Below are 21,480 nucleotides of genomic sequence, written 5' to 3' on the forward strand. Positions count from 1 at the left end.
CAATACTCCATTATTGCCACTGTCCCCCTTTTTGGACAAGTCCCAGGTTTGGGAATTCCCATTGTAGTATATTTAGTGATCAATGTCTTTCCATCATAGCACTCATTCATTCACTATGTGGCACTAATGAGGGTGACTGTTTAGAGTGGTAGATGGGGCAGAATTCAAGATGCTGCTTTGTCCAAAATAGAACTTAAAATTGTTGGAGCTGTGTTCATCTGGGCATGTGGAAAATATTCCATCATGCTCCTACCTCGTGCCCTGTTCTTAGGGGAAAGGCTTTGGGGTATCTGGACGAGAATCACTTACTGCAAGATATCCAGTCTGTGGCCTGTTCTTGTAGCTACCATCTGAATGTAGCTTTCTCTAGTTGAATGTCATGTTGATGATGGTAATGCCACTGAATTTCAATGGTATAGTTGGAGGGAATGGTTAGACTCGCTATTGCTAGAAATGGTTAATGACTGGTACTTCTGTGGTGCAAATGCAACTTGTCACATATTAGTCCATGGCTGAATGTCACCTAGATCTCACTGTGTGCAGTTATGGATTACTTCACATGCTGCGGGGTTACAAATGGATTGAATAATGTGGCATCATCAGCAGATATTCCCGTTTCCGATCTTAGGATGGAAATAGCATTGGTGGACCATCTGAAGATGCTGGGCCAAAGAACACCAGCCAGAGGAATTCCTGTACGAGGACCTGGTGGTGGAGCAATTGACCTCCAAAAACCACAACCATCTTTGTTAGTGTGAGGTACGAGTACAATCACTGGGATGTTTTTCCTATTGATACACGCTGACTTTGGATTTACCAGAACTCAATGTCAAAATCGGTTAAATTCAAAATGAAACAAGATTTGAGAACAATATCAAACATGAGAAATGGAAATGTTCTTGCCACTCAACAAGAAATATTGGTATGATGGCATATTATAAACATGTGACTTCTGATTTTGCCTATTTAATCCTATGAATCTTTTAAACAGTGGTACATGAAAGAAAAGTATTAGTGGAGTGTGGGAAGAGGCAGGTGGGGATGAGCTCACTGGCCCTGTACCGGCTCAATCAGAGCCAGAATAGACTAAATGGATCGAATAGTTCCATTCTTTGCTGTGAACGTCAGGGATTTTGAGATATGCAAGAATGATCAAAGTTGATACAATATAAAAAGCAATAAACATAAAAAATTAAAGTTCTTTAAGAAAATCACACAAAACACTAGAGGGGTAACTTGAAGCCTCTTAACTCCCAATCTTAAACTGTACATATAAAACAGTGTGAAAGGAATATACATAATTGGGTGGCCTTTGCAGATCTTAACTGGACAAATAGTGGAATCTCACCAAAGAGACTTGAAGAGGTCAACTGGCTATATCAAAAATAGAAGAATTAGACATTCTAACATTACCTACCAGTAAGTTGAAAAACTGGGCATTCATACTTAAAAGCCAGTTAGTTAGCTCCTTTCACACAAAACTCCATAGGATATCATATTAAATACAAGATATAGCATCACCACAGAATATTGAAACCAACTATGCCAAACATCTCAATGCGGTCCAGTTTTACTGCATTTAGACAAAGGTATGTTTACAAAACCACGCATTTCCAAGACAACAATCCAATTAAAACTTGAAATGGGCTGTCACAAGAAGTTGAGTGTAACCTCCATTATATTTATTCCATTTACCTTTGGTAAATAGTAACTGAACCGGGACACAAAGGCAATATGAATTACTGTGTAAGAATGTTGATTATTGGTGGGCACATTTATCGTACCATATCATTCAGTAACCAGTACTGCAATTGTCATTATCATTTTGAAAAATAAAAGGTCATTTTGAATATGAATGCTGGCTAGTCTCTACCATAAATATCACAGAAGTGACCACACAATACATAGATTTACCTTACCAGTAATAACACAGTCACGTGGAGTTTAAATTTGATATCACATTGGTGTAAATCATATACAAAGAAGAAGGAATAGGACGTGGTCAAGAAGTTTTAGCTAATATTATAATTGATGTGATGCAAAAAGTTGGAGTATGTTTGTACAGCTTCAATACAGCAGCACTAGCAATATGATTGGCATTCTGGTCCAACTGAAACTCAGGCTATATCTTGTAATCCTTCAAATCCCTTAAACAAATGAAATTACAAAAATGACAGTCATATTTATTAATGAATGCTAGTAATTGATACAGAGGCTGCTTTTGTAATCTGAAATTAGAATACAATCTACTACTGGGTTCTTTGGGTGAAATGATCAGAACTATTTCAGAGAACAGGACAAAGCTTCCAAGCTATTGGTGGATCCCTGAACTCAAATCAAACAATCTTACTCTCGAGCCACACAGAAGAGTTTCAAAATTGGATACAAAGAAACAACATACAGTATTCTACTTAAAGAGAAGTAATCCATAAAATACATGCACTTCTTACATGCAAGTGTACTATTAACTATTGACATGGAATATTGTCACCGAATCATTGCAATGGAAATTGAAATTCCTTGCGATCCAAATTGATTGGTTTAGAGTAGACCACCAATAAACTGAGACCGTTAACCAGACAAACATCTGCCACTGCCCCATGGTTATCAATTGAAAGTTCATATAAATAAAAGTTCTCACACGCATAAGTCTACAATAACCTGACACATTTGTAAAATGTTATTCTCACATTTCACGTTCTACCATCACGCCACAAGCTGAGACGTTGGAGAAAGTGGATAGCCTAACTGTAAATAGACCAAATATGAGTGGCCGAGACAGAAATAAGCCTGTATGGATGGGTGAGTGTTTACACCTTCATACAGTACCCTCCATAATGTTTGGGACAAAGACCCATCATTTATTTATTTGCCTCTCTACTCCACAATTTGAGATTTGTAATAGAAAAAAATCACATGTGGTTAAAGTGCACATTGTTAGATTATATTAAAGGCCATTTTTATACATTTTGGTTTCACCATGTAGAAATTACAGCTGTGTTTATAACTAGTACCCCCATTTCAGGGCACCATAATGTTTGGGACACATGACTTCACACGTGTTTGTAATTGCTCAGGTGTGTTTAATTGGCTCCTTGATGCAGGTATAAGAGAGCTCTCAACACCTAGTCTTTCCTCCAGTCTTTCCATCACCTTGGGAAACTTTTATTGCTATTTATCAACATGAGGACCAAAGTTGTGTCAATGAAATTCAAAGAAGACATTATGAGACTGAGAAACAAGAACAAAACTGTTAAGAGACATCAGCCAATCCTTAGGCTTACCAAAATCAATTGTTTGGAACATCATTAAGAAGAAAGAGAGCACTGGTCACCTTACTAATCGCAAAGGGACTGGCAGGCCAAGGAAGACCTCCACAGCTGATGACAGAAAAAAATTCTCTATAATAAAGAAAAATCCCAAAACACCTGTCCGACAGATCAGAAACTCTATTCAGGAGTCGGGTGTGGATTTGTCAATGCCCACTGTCCACAGAAGACTTAATGAACAGAAATACAGAGGCTACACTGCAAGATGCAAACTACTGGTTAGCCGCAAAAATAGGATGGCCCGGTTACAGTTTGCCAAGAAGTACATAAAAGAGCAAACACAGTTCTGGAAAAAGGTCTTGTGGACAGATGAGATGAAGATTACCTTATATCAGAGTGATGGCAAGAGCAAAGTATAGAGAAGAGAAGGAACTGCCCAAGATCCAAAGCATACCACTTCTTCTGTGAAACACGGTAGTGGGGGTGTTATGACCTGGGCATGTATGGCTGCTGAAGGTACTGGCTCACTTGTCTTCATTGATGATACAACTGCTGATGGTAGTAGCATAATGAATTCTGTGGTGTTCAAACAAATGCCTCAAAACTCATTGGCCGACGGTTCATTCTACAGCAAGACAATGATCCCAAACATACTGTTAAAGCAACAAAGGAGTTTTTCCATAACTAAAAAACGGTAAATTCTTGAGAGGCCAAGTCAATCACCCAATCTGAACCCAATTGAGCATGCCTTTTATATGTTGAAGAGCAAACTGAAGAGGTCTAGCCCCCAAAACAAGTATAAGCTAAAGATGGCTGCAATACAGGCCTGGCAGAGCATCACCAGAGAAGACACCCAGCAACTGGTGATGTCCATGAATCGCAGACTTCAAACAGTCATTGCATGCAAAGGATATGCAACAAAATACTAAACATGACTACCTTCATTTACATGACATTGCTGTGTCCCAAACATTTTTTTCTATTACAAATCTCAAATTGTGGAGTACAGAGGCAAATTTGTGGAATTCTCTGCCTCAGAAGGCAGTGGCGGCCGATTCACTAGATACATTCAAAAGAGTTAGATAAAGCTCTTAGGGCTAGCGGAAAATCAACAGATATGCGGAGGAGGCAGGAACGGAGTATAGATTGTGAATGATCAGCCATGATCACATTGAATCGAAGCTGGCACAAAGGGCTGAATGTCCTACTACTGCATCTATTGTCTATGCATCTATGTAACGGAGCGGTGAAGCTGGTGCCAGAGTGCGAGAAAGGGATATGATAGTGTGGGCTGGGGGATATAACTGAGGTAGGAATAAAGAGCGCTGGGAAGGGACATGAGTACATGAGGGATATGAATGCATGTGGTGGGAAAAAGACAGTGAGGAAGGGGTACAGAGCATGATGAAGGGATACGAGTGTGTCGGATAGTGATACCTCAATGAGGAAGAGATATGAGACCAGGGAGGGTATACGAGTGTGTAGGGTGGTGATATGACAGGAAGGAATGGATATAGGAGACCAGGGAGGGAACATGAAAGTGGTTATATGACATGAGGAAGGTATATGAGAGACCAGAGAGGGGATATGAGAGTGTGGGGTGAGGTGGGACTATGATAATGAGGAAGTGAAAAAGAGCACGGGGAACGGATAAGAGTGTATTGGAGGAATAACAGTGTGAGGACGGGTGGGGTGATGGGGGTGGGGTGATGGGGGTGGAGTGACAGGGGAGGGAGGGAGGGGAGGGGGGGTGTGGGGTAACAGGGGAGGGAGGGAGGGGTGGGGTAACAGGGGAGGGGAGGGGTGGGGTAACAGGGGAGGGGGGGTGTGGGGTAACAGGGGAGGGAGGGGTGGGGTAACAGGGGAGGGGAGGGGTAACAGGGGAGGGGGGGTGTGGGGTAACAGGGGAGGGAGGGAGGGGAGGGAGGGGTGGGGTAACAGGGGAGGGGGGGTGTGGGGTAACAGGGGAGGGAGGGGAGGGGAGGGAGGGGTGGGGTAACAGGGGAGGGGAGGGGTGGGGTAACAGGGGAGGGGGGGTGTGGGGTAACATGGGAGGGAGGGAGGATGGCGATTGACGGTGGGGGGGTGGAGAGGGGTTGACAGCTGCGGTATCCAATGGGGCAGCGAGCAGGGCGGGCGGTGCACGGCCCGGTGTTTACCCGCCTGCGGCTCCACCGCCACTTGTCTCCCGGGCACAGAGACCTCCTTGGCCCGGCCCGGCCCGGGGGGGGAGAGAGGAGGCGAGGAGAGGAGAGGCCCGGGTGACGGGCCTGGCGACGCGGACTTGGCAACGGGTCGGTCCCCGCTCCCTCACACCAACACCGGCTCATTCCCTCCCTCCCCCGGGCCGGGCCGGGCCGCCATTCCCTACCTACACATCTCCGACACGAAGCCCCGCTCCTCCTCCACCCCCGCCGTTAGTTAGTTAGTTAGTTGCACCACATCCACATCGCCCGCCCGCCCTCCCGCTGCTCGGCGCCCGCTTCCTGTCAGCGCAGCACATCCGGCCGTGCGCGCCCCCGCCGAACCTCCGTCACTACCCAGTGCGCGCCCCCGCGGCCACTGACACCTCGATGCGCGTCCCCGCGATCACTGATACCGTCTCTCCGTGCGGGCCCCCGCGGAGCCTACGTCACTGCCCCCCTCCCCCCCACCGTGCGCGCCCCCGCGGAGCCTACGTCACTGCCCCCTCCCCCCCCCGTGTTCTAGGCAAAGTGTTTGTCACATGACCTGACTCAGCTCCAGAACCACATCCTGGTTTACAATGTAGTGTGACTGAAGTGAATGCACCGACTTATGGTTTGGATAGAGTGGACGTGGAGAGGATGTTTCCCCTGGTGGGAGAGTCTAGGACCAGAGAGCACAGCCTGACAATAAAAGGAAGGAGCTTTAGGAAGGAGATGAGGAGGAATTTCTGTAGTCGGAGGGTGGTGAATCTGTGGAATTCTTTGCCACAGACTGCGGTGGAAGCCAAGTCAGTGGATACTTTTAAGGCGGAGATTGGCAGATTCTTGATTTGTACGGATGTCAGCAGTCATGGGGAGAATGAGATTGAGAGGGGAAGATAGATTAGCCATGATTGAATGGCGGAGTAGACTTGATGAGCCGAATGGCCTAATTCTGCTCCAATCACTTATGATTTTATATACAAAAAGCTGGAGTAACTCAGCTGGACAAGTTCAAGTTTAAGTTCAAGTGAGTTTATTGTCACGTGTCCCTGTATAGGACAATGAAATTCTTGCTTTGCTTAAGCACACAGAAAATAGTAGGCATTTACTACAAAACAGATAAATGTGTCCATATACCATGATATAAATATATACACACATGAATAAATAAACTGGTAAAGTGCAAATAACAGAAAGTGGTTATTAATAATCAGAGTTTTGTCCGAGCCAGGTTTAATAGCCTGATGGCTGTGGGGAAGTAGCTATTCCTGAACCTGGTTGTTGCAGTCTTCAGGCTCCTGTACCTTCTACCTGAAGGTAGCAGGGAGCTGAGTGTGTGGCCAGGATGGTGTGGGTCTTTGATGATACTGCCAGCCTTTTTGAGGCAGCGACTACGATAAATCCCCTCGATGGAAGGAAGGCCAGAGCCGATGATGGACTGGGCAGTGTTTACTACTTTTTGTAGTCTTCTCCTCTCCAGGGCGCTCAAATTGCCGAACCAAGCCACGATGCAACCGGTCAGTATGCTCTCGACTGTGCACCTGTAGAAGTTAGAGAGAGTCTTCCTTGACAATCCGACTCTCCGTAATCTTCTCAGGAAGTAGAGGCGCTGATGAGCTCTTTTGATAATTGCGTTAGTGTTCTCGGACCAGGAAAGATCTTCAGAGATGTGCACGCCCAGGAATTTGAAGTTCTTGACCCTTTCAACCATCGACCCGCTGATATAAATGGGGCTGTGGGTCCCCCTCCTACTCCTTCCAAAGTCCACAATCAGTTCCTTGGTTTTGCTGGTGTTGAGGGCCAGGTTATTGCGCTGGCACCATATGGACAGTTGCTCGATCTCTCTTCTGTATTCTGACTCATCCCCATCAGTGATACGCCCCACAGGCAGCATCTCTACCAAATGAACCCACTCTCCACCTGTACATTTGTTAGGTTTTATCCCACCCCTAACTCTTTTCCAGCTTTCTCCCACCTACTACAGTCAGTCTAAAGAAGGGTCCCGATATCAAAACGTCACCCATCCATTCCCTCCACAGATGCTGCTTGACCCATTGAGTTCCTTCAGCACTTTGTGTTTTTGCTCAGCATCCCAGCATCTGCAGTTCATTGTATCTCTCATCCTTTTAGTCAGTTCTGGCTTCCATATTATTGCAGCCCTCATCTTTGACCCATGTCACCTCCTGTGAAAGGATTTTACAAAGACTAAAGGACAAGGGAAAGTCAGTAAGGCTCTCAAGATCATGTTTCCAATCGCTCAATACTGAGAAAATATATTGATTCATCTTTCTGAAGTCCAGAGTCCATCTTCATGTGAAGCTCAACATTTAATCACCAAACATATTGAGATGTTATCTGCTCTATTTCTTGCTGACAGAGATCCATATGGAACTACACAACCAAAATACCACATTTTGTAGACTCAGCAGACAGGCAGCATCTCTGGAGAGAAGGAATGGGTGACATTTCGGGTCGAGACCCTTCTTCAGACTGATCAAATTTTGTCCTGCACAATAGTTTGCTGTAGCGTTTGACCTTGTTTGACTATTTTAGAAGAGGAGAACTTTAAAAACACTTTCCATTTTTTATTCTATTAAATGTCTGGTTAAGTTAAAAAAAACATGTTACCTTGTTTGGAATCCATGGAGAAATATTGGGAAATGAATTCTGTGGTATAAATTTGTATTTCTACTTTTGAGAATTGAGTATGCCATGTGATATGAATTTTGGAACAGTGTTGTACCAGCCTTGATTGGAAGTTGAGTGTTGACTGCTTTATGGATTTTTTTTAAATTTAGGTGTCTAATTATTTGTCTGAAGAAGGGCCCTGACCCAAACCGTCAGCTATCCACGTTTTCCAGAGATGCTGCCTGACCTGCCGAGTTACTCCAACACTTTGTGTCTTTTTGTGCAAACCAGCATCTGCAGTTCCTTGTTTCTACCAATTATTGTGATTTGCCTTACTACGCATTAATACAAAAGAGTCTAGTGCACACTTTAAAATACAAACTGTATTATAACCAGTGCATTCAGTCTGATTAGCTAGTTTGGTAAATAATAAAAATAAAAATGATCAGGTTGATGACCTATAAGTCTGTTAAAGTCTGTATTTAAAGGTAACACTGTAATTAGCACATACATATAAATTGCTATAATAAATTATTTCATTACTATTCAACTATTAAAAGTTTAGTTTAGTTTATTGTCACGTGTACCGAAGTACAGTCCAAAGTTTTTATTGTGTGCTATCCAGTCAGTGGAAAGACTTATATGATGACAATGAAGCCATCCACGATGTACAAATACGGGAATAAGGGAATAACAGTTAGTGAAATATAAAGTCTGATTAAAGATAACCCATTATTTTTAAATTAGAAATGTTATTGTAATGGAAAATTAACTGACTATATTATGCTCTCACAGTAAATTTGTCTAATTTGGTAAAATAATTAAGACAAAAGAATTTAAAAATAGGCCACTGATGTTTTTAATATATTTTACCTGCAGAGGGCAAACGTGTACCAAGTTTGAATGTTGCTGTTATACATTAGAAATTATTTTTAAATGCATGTCTTCAATGACCTAAGGGTGAAGCACAGATACCAAAATATTTAAAAATATAATTTCTGCCAAATATTTTTGAAACCTAGACTAAGGAAGCTGATGTACTGAAATGTTTGCTCGGTTATTAACTTCTGGTATAAATAGACCTCATCGTACAGTTTCTTAGTTTGTGGCTTCGGTGACCAATTGACTTTTATAAATTAGATAAGAAAATAGTTCATCATCACCATGGTACAACTGGAAGAATTGCTGCCTCACAGTGCCAGATCCTGACCTCAGGTGCTGTTTGTGTGGAGTTTGCTCGTTCTCCCTGTGACCCCTTGGGTTTCCTCAGGGTGCTCCGGTTTCTAGTTTAGTTTAGTTTTATTTAGAGATACAGCGCAGAAACGGGCCCTTCAGCCAACCGAGTCTGCACCCAACAGCGATCCCCAGATATTAACACTATCCTACACACACACACACGCGCACACACACACACACACACACACACACACACACACACACACACACACACACACACACACACACACACACACACACACACACACACACACGACAATTTTACATTTATACCAAGCCAATTAATCTACAAACTTGTACATTTTTGGAGAGGATCTTGGAGAAAACCCACGTGGTCACAGGGAGAACGTACAGCGCCCGTATTTGGGATCAAATCTGGGTCTCTGGCGCTGTAAGCATGTAATGCAACAACTCTACTGCTGCGCCACTATGCCACCCTACATCCCAAAGATATGTGGATTTGTAGGTTAAATGGCCTCTGTAAATTGCCCCCAGTGTAGATGCGAAAGTGGGAAAATATAGAACCAGTGTGAACAGGTGATCGATGGTGGGCATGAAGGGCCTGTTTACATGCTTTATCTTTAAATGCATTGAAATAAGAATGAGAGACATGTTTGCTGTTTCCAATGTGCAAAAAAAACACCATTGGTGTTTCAAAAGACAGCTTAGAAAGTCAGTAGTTTTATAAATCAAGTCCATCGCCCTCAGTAAAACGTGCTAACATGTTGTCATTTGTATCAATGAAATAAATTAGCCAGCTTTTGTGTGGAAAAGCTTCAAGGTGCCAGAATTTCTGGATTCATCGGGGATGAATTTGATTCTTTGCTACAGCAATCACTTTAAAGAATCAATTTATATCCCCGGTTTTGGTTTAATTGTCATGTTTTACAGAAAACATGGGAAACATTCAATTACAATTTCTGACTAAAGACTTTTATTGAAAGGACTGGACAGGATTTAAGAAGCTTTGAAATTTGAAAGAAGTGAGAGTAAATGGATAATGTAATGGCATTGAAAACATTAATAAGAACCCAATAAAGTATTGTTGAATTGAAAAACATTTTCTGCTGGCAGAGATGAGTCATTTTCAGTACATAATACGTGGTGCTGCTTTAGGGTTTGCAGGTAATATTTAAAATATGCATATGAACTGAAATATGCATGTTAACTTTTCACATGGCAGAAACATAGCTTAATGTTTGTGGGATTAGTGGGATCAGTGCCCTTAAAGAGACACCTCAGTCCTTACTTTTTGGATTAACTTAATATAATTGCAACAGTGAATCCTGGTTAAATATTTAATTTGAGCTCTAATCTGTCCATATTTGGTGAACATCTTTGTTCGCATCGTGTTCAGTATAATGCATCTAACAAGAATAAAATAGGTTAATTAATATTGAAAAATATTTGTATTTACAGTATCGGAATTTGAATTGAATTACAGGCATGGTGAACCGAAGTTTAATACGGTGGGGTCAGAGAGTGTTTAGTTTGGTTTAGTTTAGTTTAGAGGCCCTTCCACCCACCGAGTCCGTACCAACCACAATCACCCACACACTAGTTCTATCCTAGATACTAGGAACAATTTACAAAAACCATTTAACCGACAAACCTGCACGTCTTTGGGATGTAAGAGGAAACCGGAGTACCCGGAGAAAACCCATGCGGTTTTGTATGTGGAAAAGAGTGACTTCCTGTGCATCGATGCAAATCATGTCAGGTATTCAATCTACCATAGTTGAAATTAAACATCAAATTCTATTATGAAATTTCAAAAATACAGCAAAGCTTATTAATTAGTTAATGGCGGGCACAATCATCATTTAAAAAATGTGCATTGAGATTCAACCCAGGAAACTGCAGATGCTGGAATCTTGAGTAAAAAGCAAACTGCTGGAGGAACTCAGTGGGTCAGGCAGCATCTGTGGAGAAAAACAGAGAGACAAGATTTTGGGTTTTGACCATCCTTCATACACACACACGACCCAAAGCGTCATCTGTCCTTTTCTCTATAGCTGACTTCAAATTGCATATGGTAGACAAAAATGCTGGAGAAAAGGCAGCATCTATGGAGTGAAGGAAATGGGCAACGTTTCGGGTCGTAACTCTTCTTCAGACCTCCCTTCAAATTGCCTATTCCTGATTTTAACTCGTGTATGTTTGGAAGGATGTGTTAATCCCAGGAGGATACAGATTATCATTTATAAAACAGGCTAATTGAATGAGACTTTCAATTGTATTTATATTCAAGAACATGCCCAGCTTCCTGAGCTTCCTGAAAGTCAACAGTGCACAAATGGTCAGAAGATTTTTGTCAATTCATGGGATTCATTAAAAGGCAAGGATGCAGAAATCAATAGATCTTCGGTGCTCACACCTGCTTTCTGAATTCCCTCTGGAACAGTGCTCATTGTGGCTGCTTAATGTGAGAAGCCAGTATGTGGATTTTAGTGGATTATCGACACTCAGAATCTCAGGATGGATGATGCAGAAGCCACCTTAAATTGGGCTTCAGACAATGAACAAAATAGCTGTTAGCTGGACAGGGAGAGTTGTCACAGCAGAGGGGAGAAACAGAGACAGGACTGATGAAGAGGAGCGAGGGGCAGCAGTACAAGGGATGGGAGCAGAGGGATGAGAGCTCAGGAAGATCAAAAAGAAAGGACAGCAACTGGAGTGACAGAGACTGACAGCTGGGGTAATGGCAGAATGGGGAATGTCAGAGAGGGAACAGTACAGCAGGTAATTGATAGTGAAGGTGATGGCATTTATGACTGTGTAGCCAGACACAGTCAAAATGCCGTCTTTCAATTCGCCAACAATATTACTTGTTGGTCCCCATGGCTCCATTGTATTGTAATCTCAGTCACCAAGGCTGTTGCCAGATGACCCTTCATGATGGTGAACCCTTAGACAGCCAATATCATCAGACCCACCTCACCTCACATCTCACCCCTACCATTGTGAGGATGTCTGAGGGGTCAGTAAACCGTGACCATCAGGTTCAAGACTCGCTTCTTCCCTTCAACCTTCAGACTTCAACATAACATAACCGCAACTCTGAACCATGTTTGTCTTTGGTTGCCAAAGACTACCAAAGACTTTGTGTTTTTTCGGCACCAGTACAGGAGTTATTGATTTTTTGTTTATGGTGAGATGTTTTGGGCTCCATATCTAAGGAAGGGTGTGCTGGCGCTGGAGAGGGTTCAGTAGTGGTTTACAAGAATGATCCTGGGGATGATTGAGTTAAAGTGTTTGATGGCACTGGGGCTTGTACTCGCTGGAGCTTAGAAGGATGAGCGGGAGACCTCATTGAAACATACCAAATAGTAAAAGACCTGGATAGAGTGGATGTGGTGAGGATGTTTCCACTAGTGGAGAGGCTAGGACCAGAGGCCACAGCCTCAGAATAAAAGGGAGATGAGGAGGAATGTCCAGTCAGAGGGTGGTGAATCAGAGGAATTCATTGCCACAGATGGCTGTGGAGGTCAAGTCATTGGGTATTTTTAAGGTGAAGATTGACAGATTCTTGATTAATACGGGTGTCAGGGGTTAAGGGAAGAAGGCAGATGAATGGGGTTGAGTGGGATAGATAGATCAGCCATGAGTAATTGGCGGAGTAGACTTGATGGGCCAAATGGCTTAATTCCGCTCCTATGAACTGGTGAACTTTATTATGTGTTATGTAGGGCGGTTACAGTGACGCAGCGGTAGAGTTGTTGCCTTACAGAGAATGCAGTGCCGGAGATCCGAGGTCGATCCCGACTACTGGTGCTGTCTGTACGGAGTTTGTACGTTCTCCCCGTGTCCTGCATGGGTTTTCTCCGAGATCTTCAGTTTCCTCCTACAGTCCAAAGACGTGCAAGTTTGTAGGTTAATTGGCTTGGTAAATGTAACAATTGTCCCTAGTATGTGCAGAATGGTGTTAATGTGTGGGGATCGCTGGTCAGCGCAGACCCGGTGGGCCGAAGGGCTTGTTTCCACACTGCATCTCTAAACTAAACTAAACTAAACTAAACTAAATCTATGTGTTTTGCATTTATGGGCCATGTTAAGCTGCTACAAGTAAGAATTTGATTGTTCCAATGTGGATACATATGACTATTTAATACTTTTGACTTGAGAAAGGGGAGGAAAAGAGCAGGGATGACAGAAAGAGGAATAACAGAGCTGGCAATGATGGGTAAGTAACAGAGAGGGAATTGACAGACTGAGGAGCGTCAGAGAGACTCCGTTTCCTTAACCTGTTGGACGAAGAATAATTCTGGAGGCTGCGTTGTCACTTTATGTAAAAGCAGAGCCCTGAGACCCACTGGAAGAGGATCTGTTCTCCACTACAACTGGTTGTTATGCATTATCAGTGCCTGCTCTCACCATTGTTGGTTCCGCATGCTGCTCGACTCAGGATCTCCCACTCTGCTGTTAAATACCTGGGGTAGGTAGCTGATGATTGTCAGGGTTGGAACTTATGAAGACTTCAACTCTATGAAGACATTAGTCAGAATGAATAGGCGTTGCTTTCCAAAGGGGGGGGGGGAGTTTAGTTTAGTTTAGCGATAAAGCTAGTGGAAACAGTGGCCCACCGAGTCTGCGCAGACCAGCGATCGCCGCACATTAACACTATCCTACACACACTACGGACAATTCACACATATACCAAGCCAATTAATCTCCATACCTGTACGTCTTTGGAGTGTGGGAGGAAACCGAAGAGCTCAGAGAAAACCCACGCGGTCGTGGGGAGAACATAGAAAACTCCGTACAGACAGCACCTGTAGTCGGGATCGAACCCTTGTCTCCGGCCCTTTAAGCTCTATTGCTGCGCCACCATGTTAGTGTGGAGGTTGCTCTGATTTAACAACTCATCCGAAAATGAGACTTATGACAGTGCATTAGTACTATAGCCCCTAGACTGCATTTTGAATGGCTAACATTCTGATGCTGGGGTAAGGGCAGCCAACTGAACCAACTGATGCATGTGACCAATACTTCTTCATGATGTAAAAAGGCTTGCTCTTTGATTATAGCATTAAACTCTGTTTTCCCTTTTCAGCCTAAAGAACAGGCCTCCTGTCTCGGAGAATGCTTGAGAATATGCTGCAGCTGAAACCAAAGTATCAAGGCCGCATGGACATTTTTTCAGTTGGTGCTGGGTTTTTGGCAGAAGTTGTCAAATTTGATGGTTTGCATTTCAATTGCCCTCCAGAAAGAAAGATTATCGTGTGATGAATGCACCATTCATTTGTTGCCAGAAATTGAGCAAATTGTCAAAACTGGAACACATACCCAACAAAGCCCAGTCCCTTGGCCTTCAAGTGAACACTCAGTGATTAGATTTCCAAAATGCCATTTCATGTAAGCTGGTGAGGGGACTGCCAACGATTTGCTGAAAGACAAGAACAATTCAATAAAGATTGCAGGGCGGCACGGTAATGCAGCGATAGAGAAGCTACCTCACAGCACTAGAGACCTGCGTTTGATCCTGACTACGGGCGCTGTCTGTATGGAGTTTGGACCTTCTCCCCGTGACTTGCGTGCATTTTCTCCGGCTGCTCTGGTTTCCTCCTACACTCCATTGATGAACAGGTTTGTGGGTTAATTGTCTACTGGTAAACTTGTAAATTGTCCCTAGTGTGTGTAGGATAGTGTTAATGTGCAGGGATCGCTGGTCTGCGTGGAGTTGGTGGGCCAAAGGGTCTGTTTCCGTGCTGCATCTCTAAACTAAAAAAGACTGTGCTAATAATTCATTGATACTTAAAATCTACACATACATGAAACTCCTTACAAGTGATAAAGGTTATTAATAAATCATCCTGTTAAGCAAAAAACTGCAGGTGTTGGAAATCTGAAATAAAAACACAATTGCTGGGAAAACACAGCAGGTCAGGCAGCATCTGTGGAAAGAGGAGCAGTTAACATTTCAAGTTGAAGACCCTCTATTTTGAACCTGTTGAGTTTTTCTGCCATTTTCTGTTGGGATTATAGCTAAACACAAATTGGAATAGTTTTGTATATCTGAGAAGATACACTGATGTGGCATTATTTGATTCAGTTATTATCATCTTATTTAGGACAGCATCTTCATTAAAGCAGGAATGATTTACATTCATAGGTCACAACTGCAAAAATAGCAACTGACATTTATCAAGTGGAACATATTTTGAGTCAGACTTATCGAGCATGGAAACAGGCCCTTTGGCCCGACTTGTTCATGCCAAGCAGAACTGCCTGTGATTGTCCTATAAATCCTTTAAATCTTTCCTATCCATGTATCTTTAAAACTTCGTAATGGTGCTCATCTCTGGTACCTCCTCTGGCAACTTATTACATATGTCCACCTGTGTGAAAATGTACCTCAGATCCCCCTTTAAACTTTCACCTTTCACCTTAAATATATGCTCTCTTGTTTTCAAAGTTCTAGTTTTAGACTCTACTACCCTGGGATAAAGTCTGTGACCATTCCTAATATCTATGCCACTCAGCCTTGTGCATTAAGAAAAACCCTGTGTGCATACAGAAAAAAAAACACTCATCGCATGAAAACAATCAAAGTTCTTTGAAGCAGGTCTTCCGCTTGGTAAATGCATGGATTTCCATCGAGCAACCTAATATAACCTGTCTATACAAAACACAAAGTGCTGGAGGAACATTGTGGGCCAGGCAGCATCTGGGGAGGGAATGGACTGGCAACATTTCGGGTCGGGACCCTTCTTCAGACCATTCGCTCCCCAGATACTGTTCCTCCAGCACTTTGTGTTTTTCTCAAGATTCCAGCATCTTCAGTTACTTCTGACTCTATAACCTGTGTGAAGTTGCTTCAATGTTTGCACGCTGCATGGACCAGCATCTGCTACACTATGCCTTGCACTGTCACACTTAATTATAGCATATTGGAGACCTGCCCATAGATATGGGCTGGCTTGCCAAAACCAAGTATAAAGGAAAGCTGGTGCACTCCTGTGCTCTATATTAGAACAGAAGAACTAATCTTTTGGACAGAAAATGCTGGAGTAAATGCTGGAGAAAGGGAAGGTGTGACGTTTCTGGTCCAGACCCTTCATCAGACGTTTCGACCCGAAATGTCACCCATTCCTTCTCTCCAGAGATGCTGCCTGTCCCGCTGAGTTACTCCAGCATTTTGTGTCTATCTTTGGTTTAAACCAGTATCTGCAGTTCGTTCTTACACAAGTAATCTTTTGGAGATTGAAAAGATACAAGATGAAGCATGTGGACAGCATGCGTACTTGATAGAAATTCCACAATAAAGAGGAGGAAGAGGTGCACATTAAATGTAAAGATTAGCATGAAGTGAGCAAGTGGGTTTTGGATAGAATAAGTAAAGTGCATGCCTATACACCATGGTGCATGTCTATACACTTGGTGTTTGCTGACTAAATAGTTTTAGTTACCAAGCAGACTTTTTGTTTACAACCCAACAGTATGACAGAAAATGCTGGCATAACTCAGCAGGTCAGACAGCATCTCTGGAGATAAGCAATTGGTAACGTTTCGGGTTGAGACCCTTCTTCAGACTGAGAGTCAGGGGAAAGGGAAACGAGAGGTATAGACGGTGATAACGAGAGATATGGAACAAGAGAATGAAAGATATGCAAAAAAAGTTATGTAGATAAAGGCCATTGATAGCTGTGGGCTAGGTGAGAACAAGTTGCAGACAATGAAACTCACCAGGATGATAGTGAAACTAGTACAACGACTAGGGTGGGGGAGGGATGGAGAGAGAGGGGATGCAAGGGTTAGTTGAACTTAGAGTAATCATAATTGATACCACTGGGCTGTAAGCTACCCAAGCGAAATATGAGGTGCTGTTCCTCCAATTTGCGTTTGGCCTCACTCTGACAATGGAGGAGGAGAATTCTCTAATTTTAGGCAATCTCAAACAATTCCCCTCTTCCTCCCCTTTCTATCCAACACCCATCTGGACTTGCACCCTAATTCTCCCCTCCCCCTCCTCCTCCTCCACCAACATTCAGTGGTTCAATGGCACTTTATTTGTCACTTATGCGAATGCACAGTGAAACTTTTCCTGCATCCATTCCACCTGCAGGCACCATTTCCAAAGTCCAAGTTCCCAATCCCCGGTCTGCCCACTTGCTCGATATACCGGAGCACTTCCCGCGAACCAACGTTCCCTCACCTCGCCTGGCCATCTTTGTGTTCCAGGGATGCCACCTGCAGCTGATGCTAAAGGCACTGGAGGCATCACGCCGGTTCATTCTCCTACCGGCCCTTGCACCTTGCGTCCGATGTTTCTAGCTCCCCAAATTGCTAAAATCCACATCGACAATGTTCATTACCCCACCTTCATCAATTGCCTTGATGAACTCTTCAAAAAAACACAATCAAATGTATTTCTCATGCACAGTGGCGCAGTCTATCCCTAGTCAATCCTCGCCTATCCAAATGCTGAGAGCCACCCATAATCCCCCCCCCCCCCCCCCTGTAGCTTACACATGACATCAGGCCTGTAGTTCCCTAGCTTGTCCCTGCAGCCCTTCTTAAACCAAGGTACAACATTAGCCACCCTCCAGTCTTCTGTACCTCTCGTGTGGCTTAACATGATACAGATGATACAGATACGGGCGGCGCTGGATTTGGAGCGCCGCGGAGCCTGGGATCGTGTTCGCCGGGGTCAGAGCTCCAACCGGCGCGGCCTGAGGGCTACGAGTGCCCCGGTCTCCGGTCTCTGGGGAGGAGGCAGCCGCTCCAGACATTCCAAGCCGCTGAGGAATGTTTCACCCGACGCCGGAGGTCCATCTTCACGGCAAGAGGGCCCTGAAAATTATCAGACTGGCTGCAAGGCCACAAATGGGCCCCATCCTCGGGACTTAACTTTCTGCTGCCTTTCCCCACAGTGGACATTTTTGATTCTGCTGTGGGGGGATGTTTGTGTTGAACTCTATAATGTGTTGTGTCCATTGCTGTGAGAAAAGCAAAATAAATCTCCAAAACAAGCTTTAAAACTGACTAAAAATAAAATAAAGATAGAAAAACAGACAGACTGTAGGCAGAGGCTGCCACCAATGCGGCGCCCCCTAGTGGACCTTCCAACATGGCAACTTTGCATCAATCAATTTATTTTCAGCAGATAGGAGCAGCACAGTGGCGTGTATGATAGAGCTGCTGCCTCACCGATGTCCCACAGAGACCCAGGTTCGATCCTGACCTCAGGTGCTGTCTGTGTGGTGTTTGTATGTAATCCCTGTGACCACATGGGTTTCCTCCAGGTGCTCTGGCTTCCTCCCAAAGACATACAGGATTGTAGGTCAATTGGCCTCTGTAAAATTGTACCTGTGTGCAGGGAGTGGATGCAGAAGTGGGATAACATTGAGTCGGTGTGAATGGGTGATTGATGTCTGAAGAAAGGATCCGACCCGAAGCGTCACCTGTATCTTTTCTCCAGAGATGCTGCCTGACCCGCTGAGTTACTCCAGCATTTTGTGTCTATCTTTGATTGATGGCCAATGTGGGGACTGATCTGAAGGGCCTGTTTCCACACAGTATCTTTCAAATCAATCAATAGCAAAAATGTATTTTTCATGATGAAGCCTTATGTCAACTTAGACAGCAACATTTTGTTGCATTTTCCATAATGAAAGCAGAATAATCAGCAGACTAGGTAGGTCACCAGCATGAACATTTCAGGGGGAAACCTGTTTGTCAGAACTGGAAACATGAGACAAAAAATGTGAAGTTTCAAGCTACAGAGAAGGTAAGAGGAGGGATAGAAGGAACAAAGGGAACATTTAAGGATAGGGTTGCTGTGCTAGATGGCTTGGACACGGTAGACTGGGCGATGGTCAACAACTAGGCAACGGATCTGACAAGATACACCCCAATTCTTACCGGCTTCAACAGAAAATATATGCAGGAGTGTGCTCCCACCAAGACTATCCAAGTGTTCCCTAACCAGAAGCTTTGGATGAACCAGGAGATCTGTATTCTACTGAGGACCAGTTCAGTGGTGTTCAAATCAGGCGATCCAGAATCGTACAAGAAGTCCAGCTACAACCTCCAGAAGGCCATTGTGAATGCAAACAGACACTTCTAGATATCTAAACTGGAGGCTCAGGTGGATGTGTGGGAAGGAGCTGCAGATGCTGGTTTATACCGGAAATGCACGCAAAATGCAAGAGCAATTCAGCGGGTCAGGCAGCATCTTTGGAGAAAAGGAATAGGTGATGTTTCAGGTTGGACATCTTCTTCAGATGGATGCTTCGCAACTGTAGCAAGGAATTGCACGCCATCACCTCCAACAAGGTCAATCCAAGTAGATCAAATGCCGGTGATGCATCACTCCTGAATTTGCACAATGTTTGTTGTACTCTAAATGTGATTACTAGCACCTCACTGTTGAATATATAGATCTTTTTAATTTAGATTCTGCTAGAATGATTCCTGTCATATGTTATTATCATTCATTTATTTTCATCACTGACTGCTATACCAATTTGGGTTAATTTGGAGTGATCTACAAACATTAAAATTAACTATAACATCAGAATAAATGTAAGGACCAGGAGTTTGAGTTCTGAAACTTTGGACATGCAAATTTAGCCTGAAGAAGAGTCCTGACGAGAGACTTTGTCTGTCTATATCTTCCACAGATGCTGCCTGACCTGCTGAGTTCCTCCAGGACTTGCTTTTTGCTGCAAATGTAATTACTCAGTTTCATTAAGTTCCCCACCATATGAGGATGTTTATTTAAATTGAATTATTTATATTTGTATCGACCAAGAATTGTTGATTGCAAACTAAGTTAAATGAAAAATATAAGTCTGAGTGCCTTTAATGAAATCAGAAGGATCAGCATGGGGAATTACTATCTATTGCTGAATTATTGTCATTAAAAAGACATAAGCATGTATCAGAATGTGACTGGCGGTAAATAAGAAAGTATTTTGCAAGTTTAAAGTTTATAAAATAAAAGCTCTTTCATCCATGAAAACATAATCACAATGAATTTAAATTCTGCAGAATACACAGTAATAAATTATTTTAATACCATAGGTCATAAATGTAACATTCATATTTAAATGTCATTATAAAATCTAGTATAAAGATCACATTTATGTATAAGTTGCACAGTCTATTGAAAGGACGTCATGACTAGGAGTGGGCAATGAATGTGGACCTTGTACGCCATGTCCCTATCCTCACATTTCTCAAATGTCCGTTAGTGATAGATGGAAGCCATTTAGCCCATCAAGTCAATGCTAGCTCTCAGAACAATCCCATCAATCCCATTACTGGATTTATTTTCCTTTGCCATATTTTCACACAGATACCCATTAATACCATCTGTTACCCTCCAAGAAAGCAATAAACTGTAGAGTTGTGGATGGAGCCGAGATCGGACTCCCCATCATTGACTCCATCTACACTTCACACTGCCTCTGGAAAGCAGCCAACATGATCCTATTTGTAGAGTCTACTAAATAATGCCATGAATTTAGATTCTCATTAATGTCAAAGCCCTAACTTCAAATAAAACTATGTCAAGTCAAGTCACATTTATTTCTATAACACATTTAAAAAACAACTCTCGTTGGCCAAAGTGCTTTACATTGGTGGAGATACTAACGTTAAACAACAGTGGTTCATAGATTAAGTACATACATAAATAAATACATATAGTCCTCCCTCAGAGGACGTCAAGAAAAGCTTGAGAGTAAAGAGAGCTAAGGCTTTTTCATTTTAAGAGGAGCAACAGAATCCAGGATGGAAGAGCAAGTAGTATTGAATAAAGAAATGAGGTCATCGGTGCTGAGATGGAGGGGAGATGCCTCAATAGTGCAGATGTCGGAGGCGGCTATGAGAGCCTCAGAGAACTTACTGGCGGTCGAAGAGTTTACGTAGCGGGAGTAGGGAGCAGGGCGAGCAGTGTTTACTGTCCTGCATGTGCAATTGACTTGGCAAATTCATGTGTGAGACAGATCTGGGGATAAGCGCAAGTACGCAAATGTTGGTGAAAACCTGAAACCTGCAAAAGCTGGAAATCTGAAATAAAAACAAAAAATACAAAATTAGCTTCTTCCACTTGGAGACACTCGGTGTTCACAATGTGGTCTCCTCTATATCAGAGACACTAATATCAGTTTGGGTAATTGCTTTGTGAAATACATGCATACAATTTTCAAGAGTGGGCAGCATAGTCCGCA

General features: G+C 43.1%; 1 protein-coding gene across 5 annotated transcripts in view; it reads right to left on the reverse strand.

Annotated features, from left to right (window-relative positions):
* Positions 1-5,802, reverse strand: part of ndel1 (nudE neurodevelopment protein 1 like 1) — a 38,575-nt gene extending 32,773 nt beyond the window's left edge. For 3 of the 5 annotated variants that reach the window (XM_033044028.1, XM_033044029.1, XM_033044027.1), the window contains exon 1: positions 5,641-5,767. The gene's annotated coding sequence lies outside the window, so the exon portion shown is untranslated. Of the gene's footprint in view, positions 1-5,640 lie in introns of all 5 variants that reach the window. The other 2 variants (XM_033044024.1, XM_033044026.1) reach the window with 2 other exon arrangements.
* Positions 5,803-21,480: the final 15,678 nt, after the last annotated feature.

This window comes from Amblyraja radiata, chromosome 26, assembly GCF_010909765.2.
Source record: "Amblyraja radiata isolate CabotCenter1 chromosome 26, sAmbRad1.1.pri, whole genome shotgun sequence".
In the NCBI taxonomy this organism is placed as follows: Eukaryota; Metazoa; Chordata; class Chondrichthyes; order Rajiformes; family Rajidae; genus Amblyraja; species Amblyraja radiata.